The following is a 16607-nucleotide window of genomic DNA, read 5'->3' on the forward strand; positions in this document are numbered from 1 at the left end:
GATAAATCTGATACACTGTTCTGAGAATTGCTTGCCTACTAATTATTGGAAAAGCATTACCGTTTCTTTGTGTCTGTAATTAGCATTTCAGCTTGAGTCTAAGGCCTGATGATAAATGAGTCTGGTATGCCATAGGTTCAGTTAATGATGAAAAACTGAAGTCTGTGTTTGCTTACCTTCTTTCTCCATAAAACAAACAAAACTTGAGCTGATCTGAGTAGAAACAGTGTCAGAAATGATGTGGTCTAAAGGAGGAGGTTGGTTTTATTTCTCCATTTCCTCATCGGGTGGCTCACAGTACATGTAAACAATGCAATAAATAAATAGTCCAAGTCCAATCTTAGCTAAGATAACCATGAAAGATCTGTTTATGTGTTCCTAAATCAGAAGACAGAAATGCATCTCCTACAAACTGATAGGAGAATTATAGAGTAAGTCTTTAAAAGCATGTTGTGTAGAAGCCAAGATTTCCAGATAGCACACTCTGAAACTTAATATCCACGTAAAACAATTGATAATAAATGTTGATGTCCAAATATTGTATGTCCATTGAGATAAGTCTTTTAGGGACAGAGAACAGACTGAAAGGTTTAAGGCAAGCTCTCTGAAGTGGTATTGAAGTTCTGTCTGCTGTGCTGGCTTGGGTTTGAGATGCAGAACTTGGTACGTGGCCATCTGAACAACAATCTGAATACAAGACTTCTCTGACAGGATTTGTGTTAATCGTGTTATCTGGTTTGTTTAAAGATCTGAGCTTATTCTGAAGGTGTTGGAGGGCTTTTGCAGACTATTTGGAGAGATAATTCATAGAGGCTTCTCCAAATGACAGCAGATGGGAAATCACAGAGTTTAGCTGTAGTCTGATATCTCAAGGAGAGATAAACCAGTGGGCAGACTGTGGAAGGTTATTCCAGAGAGGAAACCTCAATGGCTCAAGTAGACAGGACTTGAGAATATGTCCACTGCTACCTCCTAGCAACCAAAACTTATGAGGTTCATTTGGCATGGATCTACTTGCTTGGAGGATGATTGTGCGTAATTCATGCTGGATTCAGGTCATTGTGGCCTCAGACAAAATTGGGACATTAAATGATATGTTATCTTTTTGCTCCTCTTGTAGAGCTCCCAGTTCCTTCACCTTTATGCAAAACTCTGTGCCAGAGTGCCAGTGGAATCATGGGGAAATGTGGGCAGATCCTGTTGGCTCTTGAACTGTTTGGGACAATAATTCAAGCTCTATCTGTGATAGAGTTGAAAATGGTATTAAAAGGTCAGGCATACATTGCTTTCAGTCGGAGGCGTGATGCTTGGTAACATTTCAGTAATCCTGAAAGATTTCTTGGTCAGTTGGTAAGACAGAGGCATAGACGACAAGCAAGTTTATCATCATCTTCAAAGAAACGCTTTCCTACTTATAATTCATAAAGACGATGCTGTAGTGGTGTACTGTGCCTGCTACAGAGAAGGTTTCTTCCCTGGTGCTTGTTAGGCACTCACTGGAAACTCATTCCTCCTGGTCTACCAAGAAACAAGATGGCTGTTTGGTCAGAAGTAAAGGTTTAGCAGTTAAATTATTTAAAATATCCTTTTCTTACTTGGTCTTCTGTTCTTCTTCTCAGCTCTCTTCCCCCCAGAGTTGTTCACAAAATAAGGAAAAAACAAACAAAAACCAACCAAAACAAATAAACCCCCTCTCAACAAATAATTATCTTTAGTCTTCCCAGGAAGGGAGGCATTACTCTAATCTGTGGGCGTTTGTTTATATTTCTCTCATAAGCATTAAGCAGGATGAACTTGCTTCTTGCAGAATGATATGTGTTTAGTTTGTCACTTCTGTATCAATAAAGCACCTCTTTAGTTTTCTGTGTTCTTTGTTACAAACTGGCAAACTGGAGAGAGTATTGTGCAGCTGGACCTCCATTTAGTGTGGGCAGTACCTTGAGCATGAAGTTGCAGGGCTGGAAGCTGCCTGCTCCAAAACCGAGGTCATCTTTGAAGAGGAATTGCAGAAGCCAGTACTCAAAGCTTCAGAGGATGCATGTCTGTACCTGGAGGGTTAAATGGGTGAAATGGTTGTAGCTTAGCTAGGAGACCTTTTTGGGAGCTTGGTTATTATTTTTGCAAGTATTAAATGTAAAATCTGAATTTGTTACAAAAAAGTATCCATAAATTGTGCCTCGCCCTTCTTCCTTGCTTGCAAGCTGAAGGCATCGAGGTATTAAAAAGCTGTGCCCTTTCTCCTCTTCTGTGCTACTTCTGGTTATGTGGAATACTTGGAAAGGAAACTGAGGATTGGCAAATAATACCCATCCTACAGGAATGTCTGTGTTGAGGAGAAGATTACTACAGGGATGGCTAAGAGTTTTTAATGTAATGAAGAAGAAAATAGTCAGTGGAGCTAATACCTGTGGGGAATAAATTCTTCATAGAAAGTTGAGAAATGTTCTTCTGAAAATGGTAAAAGTAATTGTAAAAGCTGAATGGCGTGGCATTTAATTATGTAAGGAATGAAGGAGGCTAAAAAAAAATAATAACCTGGTATATCAGAAAGCAATTTAAAATATAAGCTAGGGAAAATGGAATATTTCTGTCACAATAAGATGAATTCCACCACTGGCTGCATTGATTTCGTGTCTCAAGTTTTGTTCCAAACAGATCTGTAACTGGAGCGGAATGGGGGTGTGGGAAAGGCATATTTTTGTTCCCTCAGCCTCCCAAGCCAACCCATTCCCCTGCTCAGCAACAATAGTGAGAAAGATATGGACAAAAATACAAACAGGATTTAAGAATTTAATTAGCTCTGATGGTCATCCAATCTCCAGTTGTCTGGTAATTGTCTCTTTCAAAGGGATCATTTGAAGCAAAGCTTCATATGCTTTGTGAATGTCAGTAAACTAAGCTTGTTAGTGTACAGTGCAAAGGCCAAAGCTGAATTCTTGTGGGTATTTGCAGCCTTTAATAAATAGCACAGCAGTGCCGAGGTGGAATCATTCCTTACACCCACTCGCCCTTAAGATGTTTCCCTTCAATTCAGAAATTAATATTCAGTTGAAAAGTTATTATACATTTTGTGTCTTTCAGAATATTCTTGGCAGTGCATAGGAGTCAGTCTGCAGAGGGGTGGGATGGGTTGGGTTTTTTTTTCCCCCACCTACCTTCTGCAGGGAAGATCTGGAGCCAAGAAGTAGCTGTTAGACTTTTAGATTTGTCTGCTTATTTGTTTGAGGTTGAGATTTTTTTTTTTTTTTTTTGTCTAATAGTTCTGTTTCCTGAGCTGTGGACCTCCTGCTCCATCTTCTTAGGGCAGAGTTGGCATGTTAGTGTGGCAGAAGAGGTCCAAACATCAGGTTATCAGGCTGTTGACAAGATCTTGCTGTGACACATTCCCAACTCTGCCAAATTGGAACAATTAGGGCTCAAGCTCACTATGGGGAGTGCCCACTTAAATTTTTTTTGAGTGATTGGGGAATTTCTTTCAGGAGAGTGGCTGGTTTGCAGTAATTTTGCAAAAGGAAAGAATAGTTTGATGTTTTTACAAGGAAACAGAGTTGTTTATTGATGTCATTTTTGGCAATGATTTTGTTTGAACAGTTTTAGTCACCTAATAATTTTAGGTAAGAAACTGAAATTTTACAAGACTGTGGGCTTGAGGTATTAAGAATAACGAAAAGAAGGGCTGGCTGAAATGTGTTGCAGAACTCCTTATACTGAATGATTGGATGACAAAATGCTGGAGGAAATGGCATGTACAGAAACAAAAGCAATGCCTGGAGGAGGAGGAGGGCAGTCACAATATGGTTCATGCCTGATGAATGCTTCACCAGGTGTTACCTGCTCTGGGAGAGACTTAGTGGATGTCCTGTAAAAATGGCAGTGAAATGATAGACAAAAGAGGTGTCAGTACTTGTAAATGAAGGAACAGAAAACAAAACAAAAAGCATGAAAATGCTGCTGTGTAAATGTGTGGTGCTCCCCTCTCTTCAATACCATATGAGGCTCTGGTCCTCCCTGTCTCCCATTTCACCTGCCCCTGTCTACACAGTGTTGTAATGAAGGAAAATCCAAAGTATGGGGTGACAAAAAGCCACCAGAAGTCCTTGGAAGGAGACCTGCAAAAATGATGGATTTCACAAAGTAAGAGATGAGGTGTGAGCATCTGCTTATCCTTTCAAGGAGATGGGCAAGAGACGAGCATAGGAGAGCTGTGAAAGGGAAGATGATGGCTTCTGCTGCAGTTCTGGGGCTCATGTACTGCCAGCTGGGTTGCTCTCAGAATTCAATAAAGAGAGGACAAGAGGTGGTTGTATGGTAGGAGGTGTGGGGGAATTTTCTTCTGGATGGGCCAGGCTGAGCCCTGCTCGAGGAGGCTGGGCTGAGTTCTGGTCAGTGCCAGAGAGCTGTCACTTGGTGCAGCTGCCAAGGCCGGCACCTCCTGGGTTATGCCTGTGGTGTAACTGGGGTCTCCTCTCATGTGAGCACTCATTTGCTTTGTGTGACTGGGATAAAGCTGACCAGTAGCTCAAGTCAAAGACGCTATAAACATGATCTCACATTGTACTGTATGTGTTACCTGGACCCTACATGTGAAAAACTTAATAACTTTTGGAATTTGTAATCTGTCTGTGGAGTAGCATCTCATCTGTAAGATGCTCTGTTTGTCTAAGCCATTTTCTCTGAAAAGAAATGTCATGCAATATTCCTGAAGCATTTCAAAGATGCAGAAATGAGCACATAAAAATAATTATGCATGCATGAAGAATCCTGTCCTTAGAAGAGAATTTGAATTTGTAGAGTTTTTCTAGGAAGGTGCAAGCAAGAAGCTGAACATGGACCAGGGAAAGGGAACAAACTCATGAGGCTGATGATTAAGAGATGATTTTCCTGATTGGAGGAGAGACTCCACTCAGATATTGTTGTGTTAACTGAAGTAATGGTATGTGATTGACGATGATAATTCTGGTACTGGTAACTATTTTGTTGCTGATTTAGCCAGTTGATATTACAGTCTTTGTTGGTGTTGCTTGTTTAGTCCTCATACTCTGTTGTTCTTATGTTTCTTATCTTACGATGTCTAACTTTTCCCTTTCCTGCTCCAAAACTAATTAAATGCTATTTGATCATAACCAAGAAATTTAGATAAGAAGATGCTCTTTGATGCTATGATGATTTTTTTCCCTTTGGTATATTCTCAGAATCATGTTTTGGATGCTAGGGTGATCTGCAGGAAGCCTGAGTTCCCAATCAAGGTAACACCTTGGTTAAGTTCTTAATGTCAAACGATGCAGAAGTTAATGCCATTTAAGTAAATCATACAGTCACGGAATCCTAGAATGGTTTGAGTTGGAAGGCACCTTGAAGAATATCCAGTTCCAACTGGTCTGCCAAGGTGTCTTGGAGTGACCTTATGATGCTGCATCCCCTATTGTCTGCTCTGCCCAGACATGAGTCCTGTACCTTTAGGCTCTAAGAGGGGCTAGCTGGGGGAATTACTGGTGTGCACTGTTCACAGACTGCCCTGAACTCGCTGTGCTGTGTTGTCTGGCATGGATAGAGGGAGTCCATCTTTGCTTTTTGGCAGGACACCTCCCACTAAACCAGGTTGCTCAGAGCTCCATCCAGCCTGGCCTTGAACACTTCCAGGGGTGGGGAAGCCACAACTTATCTGGGCAACCTGTTCCTGTGCCTCACCACCCTCACAGGAAAGGGTTTCTTCCCAATATCTAATCTAAACCTACTCACTTTCAGTTAGGAACCATTCCCCCACTCCTGTCACTAAATTTGCTTTGTGAAGGCTCCTGCAGGACTAATTCAGCTTTTATCTATAAATCTTCCTCTTATGTATTGCAATAACATGCAAGCACACGGAAACTTTGATTTTTCTTTAGTGTAACATGACTGGAAAAAATCCCTATCATTCGTGTGATGCCTAGAGTTCTACTGCCATCCTCCATTTTAACTTGGGAAAATACCTGCTTTAACTCGCAGTGTGAAGCTTTGCTGATCAATATGTTACAAGCATAGTAAAGTTCAAGAAATTGCCTGCATTACTATCCTGAGATGAGAAATTGATTCAGCTGCATTCTCTTTCTGCTAATTCATCTGTGCTTTACATTCCCATAAAAGGTATTATGTGCTCCTTATTTTCCAGCAGCGTCATCAATCCTAATGAAGAGAGAAGACTGAAAATTTATATTGTGTATATGGGATAGCTGATCTCTGACTTAGCTCTTAATTTGTAAGTGTTGCTGTAGGCTTCACTTCTCAGCTTCTCCTTACTGTGCTTTGTTTGTATGCAAAATCTAAGGGCTGGGATGGAAGCAAAACTGAAGAATATGGCAAAGGAATAGAAAGTTAGGTTGCTTTCTAATTTAAACCTCAAAAAAATGAGATGGTGATTAAAATTTGATGGAAAGAATTAAAATCTCATTTGCAAATTTGATGTACATCTGCAGTGTTTGTTCCTGCATTAATTAAGTCAGGACTGTTTTCAGTATTTATCAGCCATCAGTTCTCTATATCTGTCTCTAAAATGTCCAAAGTTTTACTTTTTAACAGTGTTACTATGTATGAGACCTTTGCACATGTCTGATGATTTCTGTAACCCTGCACAGGGGTGGTATTGTAGCTCTAATGATGAAAGTGATATAGTGGGAAAAGCAGCCAGAACAAATATGAAAAACAGGAAAGGGCTTTCCTGGGTATTTCAGTTGTTGTTTTTCCTAGTGTCCATCAGCCTGGCCTCTGTAGGAAACTACCAGGAATGGTTTGTCTGCACAACATTTTGGAATTTTTAGTTTTAATAGTCACATCATTTGTTCAGAGCAGATGGATATATGACAAAGAAAGCAAAACTATATATTGTGACTTCAGTCATGGCTCATGAAATAGCAGTTATTTTTTAATTAAATTTAAACATATTGGCAAGTTCTAAATAGCTGTGTTAAACTGAGGCAAAAAAATCTTCCCCTCTTCCAACATTTTCCCCTCTTGGCTCCACTGTTTTTAATCTCAGGTTTTCTCTGTGTGTCTGAGTATTTTTTCTTACAAACAAACGGTACTCAATTTATAGTCAACTCTAAGATTCAATATGCCTCTTAGAAACCTAGAGGTGTTTAAATAGCAATGTGGAAACCTAATCAGATAAAGCATTAACTAGAGTTTATTAAAACCTTATTTCAACAAAGATTCATGGATTTGCTTAGAAAGTTGTGAGCAGGCAGGATGCAAGTGGATGATAAATGGTTTGTGTTCAGGAACATGTAGCTTTTAGGCTCATGTTTGTTGCAAGACGTGGGTGCACACAGGTTTTGGTTACTGGGGCTCAACATGATGATGTTGTAATCAAAAACTCACTTAGATTCAAGAAAATCCATGTGATGTTACCAGCATTTACTATCAGCCGAGGTGTTCTGTTGAAGAAAGACATCTTAGGCAAGTCAGGCTTTGTAAGGTGCTCTGCTGTCTCTTGTGGTGTGTGCTTTGATAGGTGGATGTCTGGAGTGTGCTCTGCTGTTTCTGTGGGCTTGGGGGGAAGATGAAGGGGGAAGCAGAGACTGATGCTGGACAGGACAAGGGAGTTGCTTGGGTTCTTCTCCCCCACCTTGGAGGATAGCTAAGGGAGAGCACTTGTTCTGTGCAAGGATCTGCTGGACTTAGGAGGTGTCTTCTTGCTGTGTGTGGTAGAATCACAGTGCTTGGAGCCCATTATCGAAGATTTTAAAAGAATTTTACCAAGTGAATGTAATGTGACAGTGAGAGGAAGTAAATGTTGGTTGCTGTCACTGAGGTTATCTGCGATCATTTTTACATTTTCTTATTAAGCCTGGAATGACTTTCCAAAACCCAGCAGGGCTCAATGCAGATTAAGCATTTTCCACTGTTATCAGTGAGCTGTGAATTGCACCCGAAGTTTCCAGGTCTGTTTCACAGAACCATAGAATACCAGGTTGGAAGGCACCTCAAGGACCATCTGGTCCAGTCTGGAAGAGCTTGCATGTTTTTGTTTTGCTCTGTAAGTTCTTGTTAGCCCGCTCTTCCAGCCTGTTAGATCTTCCTGCAGAGGGTGGCTCTTCCTTCTGAAGTGTCTGCTGCCCCATTTGGTTTGGTATCATTGGCAGACTTTATCAGGGTACATTTGGCTCTGTCTTCCAGACTACTCATGCACATATTAAACAGCAGTGGGCTCAGTGCTGGGGGACCACACTTGTGTCACTTTGCCCTTGGTGAATCCACACTGCCTTTTCCCCATCACATGCTTCATCTGGTTTGTGATAACCCCCTGCAGGATTTGTTTTCCCAGCGACTGAAGTATGGCTGACAGGTTTATAATTTCTCAGGACCCTCTTTAAGCTCTTCTTGTGGATGGGGTGGCATTAGCCACCTTCCAGTCTTTTGGGATGTCCCCCAATCCGCTTGACTTCTCGAAGATCACACAGAGTGGCCTCGCAGTGATTTCAGCCAACCTTCTTAACATCCTCAAGTGCTGAGGGCCTTCCCTCAAAGCCATCCAGGCAGCAGCATTGACAAAAACAAATGTGTTGTTTTCATTTAGGTAATTTAAGATGCCTTGTTTAGATACCTCTTCTGTACTGGGTGACAGCCTGATTGTATCTCCCGCATCTTTGACTTTCATTAATCCCTCCCTTCCTGGTTGCTGTACCTGCACTTGTTTGTATGATACTTGTCATGTAGGTTGCAAGCTCTGGGCCAGCAAATCTCTCAGGGAGGGCATTCACCCTCGGAGTTCTGTCAAAGTAGCGTGAGGTGCTGTGAAATCTTTATGGTCCCTGCAACAGAGGGAAGATGTTGTTTTATTTATTGCATCAGCATAAGCCATTCCTCATTTTGCAGTAGGAACCAAGCTGAGTAAGAAGAAAAGATTCACTTATTTCTATTTCAGTCTGTAATTTGGAGGTCTGTGGATGTATCAATCCCAGAGACTTGACAGCAAAGCAGTCTCTCACAATCAATAAGGGAAACGGGTTCTTGGTTGTTCTTTAAAGGAGTTGGAGTGCTGATAGTTGCCCTCTGCCATAGTGACTTAAAAGATAGAGTAACCTGGAGGTACTGTATTGAATAGGAGTTACTCTTTTGTTGTGTTGCAATAGGAACCTCATTGTCACAAATCCACTCATGCTTTGGGGCAGGCTGGTGCTGGGAGATAGTCACATGTGGGGAAAATCTAATTTCCATTCTTTGGCTTTGTTTAGATACGTCACTTTGAGATCACAGAATGAAAGCAGCATGAAATGCAAAGACAGCACAAGAAGATACAAGAATCTCACAAATCCTCAAAAAGCAGGTAATGTCAGTGCATCACATTTTTTGAAGGCTATCTTTTTAAATAAGATTCAGTGCTTTTTGACTGTTTTTCAAAATTTGGGCTTCTGAGTCCCTCTGAGTTTATTGATGGACTTCTCAAACCTGGTTAGTTGTGTGTTGGCTGTGTATCTAGTAAAATATTGTTCCACAATATGTATGACACAGGAAATATACGCACATTTTTATCTTAAAGGACTACTTTGGCTGTATTGTTTCATAGAAGCAAAAGGACATTAACTTAAGAGAAAAAGAAGCAGTAACTATGGTGGTCACGTTTTTTTAGCCATTGGATTTGACTTGGCTCCATTGTTAGGCACTAACTTGGTGTATTGTAGAGGCATAGACTTCTCACAGGGTCCTGCAGCTGCATTTCTCAAAACTCTCTCCTTTTGGGGGAGACACCAGGCTTGAAATAACTGTTCCCTCCCCACTGAAATCTTAGCCATATGCTATTTTCCACATACTACTACTTGTTCTTGGGTTTTTTGATTGTTTATCTGTCTCAGGATGTTTCCTCCTTGCCTGTTTTTGCAAATCCTAGCATATGTTCTTTGACTGTTTTGAAGCATTTCCAGTTACAGAAAAAGGCAATTGCATTGCACTCTGCAGAGTGTAAACAGCACCGAGGTCAGGAAGAAACTGCTTAAGTGCATTACAAGGGTGCTCACCTTAAACTAAACTTGGAGGCTTATCATGGCTGTGGTCACAGCAATAACTGATGGATTAATGTTTGAAAATTTCCCCCTCTCCCCCAAATCAACAGCAGTGACCAGAGGTTGTAATGTAGCCACATACAATAACTGCATGAGGTCTGACCTCTCTGTCCTAAGTTCTTTTTATGTTTGCAGAACCAGAATCTTGATGGGAAATAACAAGTGGCTCAGTCCAGTAATAGAAGTAAACTAAAATATGAAGCTGGAGAAAATTTTAATGATAGGATGTGTTTATTTTCCAGGAAGTATTTGAGAGTATTGCACTTGATGTAGGACTCAGCAGAAGGGATGCCAGTTTGTCTCAACTAAGCAGTCAGTAAACCCAGGTTAGCTGAAGAGATTTCAAATCAAGTTTCACTAGATCTAATATGCAGTAAAGTATCAGCAAATATTAAAAAGATAAAACTACTATGTTTATCACAGGTGATCAGCCCTTTTAGTTAGTGCTGTCTTTGGTATGCTTTTTTTTGGTATGCTTTTTCCACTTAGTCATGGAATATGCAATTCAAGTGCCCTTCTGATCTTAAGTCAAGGCTTGTATTTTATTTTTATTTCTAATCAGTATTGTGAAGACAGTACATAATTTTATGTTTGTCATTTTAATGAAGTTATGTGATACCTCCTTCTGTTGCAGTTCTCTGAACCCTTCAGAGTACCTTGAAACTGTAATACCAATTCATCAACAGCAAAGATAATCAGATTTGTCAAATTAATCTTTTTTGTTTCTTTGAGATTCATGAAATTGGATCTTCCTTAAACTAAATTCATTTAATGGCTTTATTTAGAAATCAGCCTCCTCCTCTTGAATAACCAGAATTCTGCTAGTTGGGGAAAAAAAAAACCCATATCCATTAAATTACCAGTGCCTCAGAATGCACTCTTTTACATAGATCAAAACAAGAGGAAGATGTTTCTGATTGTTTGTCTTTCTCCTTTCTTCTCCCCCTTTCCTAGAGACTTTCCTGAGATGATCAAGTGTTGTTTCTCCTGTTGGGTTCGTGGATTTGGTGTTTGGTTTTTTGTTTTTTCTTTGTTTGTTTGTTGGTTGGTTGGTTTCTTGGCTGCCTTTTTAAAACTTCATTGTAAGTAGAGAAATTGCTCAGTTCCTCTCCCAGTGTCGTCGTTGTTCTCCCCTCCCCCAAGTCCAATGTGTTTTTTATTAAACTGAATTAGGACATTCTAGTCTCTCTTAAGAGTGGAAATGGGAACAGCTTAAATGAGCAGCTAGATGAGACTCAGCAGCCTTTCCAACTGCACTGCAGAAGCTTAGCTGCAAAGGGAATGATAATTTTTGAAGGATTTGTGCAACTGTTGAAGAACTACTAGCATTAATATTAATAAAAAGCAGCTAATCTGTTTTTCCTTTTCCATTTTAAGAGTATATAGCTTTCTTACTATGCTTGCTATAAAAATCAGTCTACTAAATATTTTGCTTCCTTTCAATCCTCTTCCCTTTTGTAATTCCTCTATTTGCATACTTTCTCATATACTGAAGTGGGTTTTTTGTTGTTGGTTTTGCCTAAAAACGTCAACCTCTGGGTTTGAATGCAGATAACGGTGTGGGTTTGAGATCCCTGGCATTCAAAACCAGCCAAAACTGAAGTGCAGCAGACACCAGGAGCAATTGTACCCAGGATTGGAATGAAAAGGTTTTCATCCCTAAAAGCATTTGTCCTTGAGGTAGCTGTAGAAAATTTTTCGTCCTTGAAATCCATATTGCTACTTCAGTGTTACTCTAACCAAAACAGCCATGAGTCTGATATCTTATGACCCTTATTTTCAGTCTCTGCCTCTTTTCATTGCTCTATCAGATGTCTTCATTATTTCTATAGATACTTGTTTTTTAGAGAAAAGTAGGTCTTTGAGTTATCGTCTCACCTCTCTGTCCCTTTTTCTCTCTGCTGGCTTATCCAACCACCTTGCCTGGCATTGGAAATTATTCATTCTCTTTGAGTACTGTGCTGATTTTTTTCACAGGCTTATATTCTTTGCCAAGAAAAAAAAAAAAAAAAAAAAAAAGGAGCAGGAGCTTGAACTCGGGCTGCATGAAAAGTTATGAGGTCAAACCTGGTATCTAAACCGTGCACAAGAGCACAGGGGTCTCTGAAATACACCACTCTTACTCTCCTAATTCTGTGCTTCTCAGCCTTCCAGCATTGCTCTGGTCTGAAGATGTAGGGACAGTGCACCTGAGAGCTGTGTGTGTGCAGTGCAGGTGGGTCTGTTCTTGGGTAGCACTCCCTTACTTTTCAAAGTAAGGGGTCACAGGAGTAAGGTCTCCTCTGAGTGGGGTCACAGTGGTGCAGTGGCCAGCTGAAAACCATGCCTGTCTGTGCCCAGCTTAAAAGCACCATGGCTGGGCTGCTGGTAGCACTGGGGTTAGCAGAATGCAGGCTGTCAGGGAAGGAATTGCTGTTTATTCCTGTGTCTATCCTAAAGGAAATCAGAGAGCAAAATGATGTGAATGATGGCTGTCTTGGTTTAGGAATAGCTTGGCAGGAGATCTGACAGTTCTGAATAACAAAACAGGTCAATAAAAACATTCCCATAAAAAAGGTTAAAAAATGCATAAGAGAAGCACTGGTTTGTTTCTATGGAAGCTAAGTAGGGGGAAAATTTAAATGAAAGAAGGGAAGGGAGAACTTGATTTTGGATTTCATATTACCTGGAGTTAAGACTGAAGCTTATATTCCAGTGGCAGAAAGACAGTCACTCAAGAGAGCTCTGTCAGCCTGTGTGACTGGAGGGTGGTAATGCACAATTAAAACATGAGAACACACAGCAATGACACATTTCTAAGCAGGCTTTAAGTGTTACAAAACACAGTTTAGGCTGCTAAGGGTGGTAGTTAACTTCGCTTTAACTAATATTTTACCATCCCAGTGGGAGGGAGTGACACGAGGAGGGATGGTGCCCAGCAAAATGATGGTTGCTTTTGAGTAGCTGATGCTGTTGCTTGTGAGTAGCTGCAGATACTCTGCCTGAACATGTAGAAATGTGGGCTTTTTTGCCATCTTATCCAGTCTTCTTGTTTCAGGCTAGCTAGTAATTAATCTATAAAAGCAAGTAGATTTTTAGCTTAAAGGGACAGATGAGAAACTTGAAATAAGTTGGACAAACCGTAGGATCCAATTCCCTTTTGATACACAGCTGCAGCCTACTGAGATGGGTTAGATTAGTACTGTAATAACTTTTAGTGAGTCTGCTTCCTTCAGCATTTGCTCTTGTACAGTCTTTCGTCATCCCTCTCCATTAACTCAGTTCTGAAACTGGCTTTGGCTGACATTCAGCCCTGGTTTTACAGCACACACCCAGCCCAAATTTTATGCATTGACTTATTTGTAGTGGATGTCTTGTTCTGAAATTCATGTGAGTTCAAGCAGTTCAATTGTGTGACTGTCATTTGATCTGTAATTTTACTCAAGTTGAAAAATTCTGCGGGTTTTGGCTTCTGTGGTGTGTGATAGAGCCAGAAGTGTTTATTTTATCTAACTATCATCTTCTTGGTATTTCCCTGCCTGTTGTCTTCTCTAAGTTCATGGAATGGCCTGGATTGGAAGGGATCTTAAAGGCCATCTAGTTTCAATGCCTCTGCTGTCCCTGTCAGCAGGGGTACCTTCCACTAGACCATGCTGCTCAGAAAGCCATCCAACCTGGCCTTATACACTTCCAGGGATGGGGCATCCACAACTTCTATGGACAGTTTGTTCCAGTGCCTCATCACCCTCACAGTAAAGAACGTCTTCCTAGAATATAATCTGCTCTCTTTCAGTTTGAAGCCATTCCCCCAATTCCTGTCACTACAGACTCTTGTAAAAAGTCCCTCTCCATCATTCTCATAGGCTCCCTTCAGGTGCTGGAAGACCACAGTTAGGTCACCCCAAAGCCTTCTCTTCTCCAGGATGAACAATCTCAATTCTCTCAGCCTTTCCTCACAGGAGAGGTGCTCCATCCCTCTCATCATCTTGGTTGCACTCCAACAGGTCCACGTCCTTCCATCCTTTCCCAAGAACCCTACAGTTGCTTTGGCTCTACGGTGATATAGTTTACAAAGGATAAAAATTTGATCACCTTTATTGAAGACTCATATTTTCTCCCACTTCAAGTCTACCAGAATTAAGTTAATGGCATGCTTCCAGGAGAGACTGTTTGTATTGCTTTCCAGTTACTTGTGTTTGAAGAGGGAGACAGCTGGAGTGTGTAAAGGCATTTCAGCCAGCTTGGCAGGCCCCTGGCTTTCAGTCTGGAGAATGGAGCTGTGCAAGTTGCAGGGGACCTTGTCGAAATGATGAGGAAAGAGTTGGAGCAAACCCTTGTCTCTGTTGAAATCAATTGAACTACCATTAGCATGAGTCCAGATTTCATCCATAAACTTAAGTAGGGTATTTCTCTTTCTAGGCAGCCTACAGAAATGTTTCTGTCTGTTGGCATTTGTTTTCATGTTTCTTTGTAATGATTGCCTAATTGGGATGTATCTGTATTGTCAGAAATCTATTAGGTTAAGTAGCATAAATGACTTTTAGGAAGAGAAGAAACACAGAACCACAGAACTGTTGTTGCTCTGAACTCCTACTAGTTTAGTTGTTCAGTTTAACCATTTAGTAGTCAGAGCTGTTGTGATAAATGGCAGTGATGGGTGCTTAGGCACTAGTGCTAAACACAGAGGAGTAAAAGCACCCTTTTTTTCCCTTTCCCTTAAATAGAAATCATTCAGTATGCTGCCAGAGACTAACTTTGGTGCCCCTGAGACTTACTGATGTCATGATAGACTCTGGTTTTAATCTGACAAAAATTGTATATTGTTACCATTTTGTTAAAGCTGATAGCAAATGTTGTATATACAGCATCAAGCCCTTGAATTTAAGCCTTTAGTTCAAGTACTAAAAAAACATTTGGTATCTAAGGGACTGGTTGATTACTGATTATGCTTTTATCAATGTGCATATCTGGGGTTTTTTTCTATTACCTGAAGGGAGAATAACAATGCTTCTCAAACATTTGCATTTTTTCCCTCCAGATCAATGATGCCTTTGAAAGGAATGTTTTCATTTTTCTTTTATTTTTATTTTAGGGGAGGGGAGATGGGTGTTTGAAAACAAACTTTTTTCAAATGTGATTCTCGTAGTGACTAAGCTTTCCAGTCCTTTTGTGACTTGATTAGTATTTTAATGTAATAACCCATTATAATTTTTTTTAGCTTTTTACAAATTATAATTCTGTAATCTACCTGATAGCAGCATGTCCCACCTCTCAAACCAGAGCTGAGTTGAGGATGTTGGAGCTTCTGGAGAGGAAATGTTAATGTGAACTGGTTTTTAATTTTTTTATTCTGAGAGAGGGGAAGAAAGGTGTCTGTGCTAATGCCACAGATCACAGATATAAAACCTCTTGACTGCTTCCCAGTGTCCTGAGACCTGTGACAGGTAACCTCCAGGCAAAAGGGTGCAGTAAGTGGAATTTGGCACATGCCCAAGGGACAGCACACTTTTTGTGGTGACTACAACACTAGCTGTGGCTGCTGGCACAATCCACAGCATCTGCCACCATGGTGCTCCTGCTGGTGGGAAGAGAAGAGGCCAGGGGCCTGGTTGGCCCCTTGATACATTTTTGTAATGAAATCAGGTTGTTTGCTACCTTAAGTCTCTTACTGTCCTTACTCCTGGAATTCTTGTGGTCTTAATTAATTGTTTCCTGGAGACATTTGTTCTCCCTCACTGGTTTGTATTGTTTCTTGTCCTTTGACTATACTTGTCACTTCAGACTTTAAAAAGAAGGGCCTGACTCAAGGAACTTGGTGTAAATTACAGCTCTGTTAATAGGTGAAATGGGACCTAGCTCCTGTGCAAAAGGTACACTGATCCAGGTGTACAAAAGATCCAGTAGTACCCTTTTTATGGGAAGGCATTCTGAGCATCTTGACTGAACCTCCTTAACTTGGCAGGCATAAAAGGAGATGCACATTCCCTCTCTTCCTCTAAATGTTGATGGCCTTTCAGTGTGAAACACCACACAGTGTTTATTTTTATGCCCTTTTAATGTTTTGTGGAGGGTTTGTTTAGTTTCCCTTCATAATTTTTAATAGGAAGTCTTTGAAGTTGGGTTGTGGATGAAAAACCCTGTTGGCAGCCTGACTATTCATTGTTGACTCCTATCTTCTTTAATTGTTCATCTCTAAAAATCTGGACGGGAGTGTGTTCAGAGAAACTGTGAAGCAATGTATATTTCTGGAAAGGGGAAATAAACTTGCAATTATTCTCAGCTATTATTTGTCACGTGAAGATGTTACATACTAATGGTTGCAGATGGTTTACACAAAAGCTATACACACTGCAAACCCTCCTCGTTGGGAGCTATGGTTTTCTGTTATACATTATGCTAGGATGGAAAAGGTTTTTTTCTGCCTGCAGCTATGTATTACCCTTATTCGCTGTTGCTAGCACAAACTCTCCTTAATATGCATCCGGCAATGGTTAAAATTTTCTCCATCGATGACTTCACATTTATCCACGTAGATGGAGGATTCTTCTAAGGTTAAAAGGTAAGGACATCAGTGTGCAGGAGTCTTTGGTGGAG

General features: G+C 40.6%; 1 protein-coding gene across 3 annotated transcripts in view; it reads left to right on the forward strand.

Annotated features, from left to right (window-relative positions):
- Positions 1-16607, forward strand: part of TRERF1 (transcriptional regulating factor 1) — a 98619-nt gene that overhangs the window by 59630 nt on the left and 22382 nt on the right. For all 3 annotated transcript variants that reach the window (XM_066316130.1, XM_066316132.1, XM_066316131.1), the window contains exon 3: positions 9210-9301. The gene's annotated coding sequence lies outside the window, so the exon portion shown is untranslated. The remainder of the gene's footprint in view (positions 1-9209; positions 9302-16607) is intronic.

Source organism: Sylvia atricapilla, chromosome 3 (genome assembly GCF_009819655.1).
Source record: "Sylvia atricapilla isolate bSylAtr1 chromosome 3, bSylAtr1.pri, whole genome shotgun sequence".
In the NCBI taxonomy this organism is placed as follows: Eukaryota; Metazoa; Chordata; class Aves; order Passeriformes; family Sylviidae; genus Sylvia; species Sylvia atricapilla.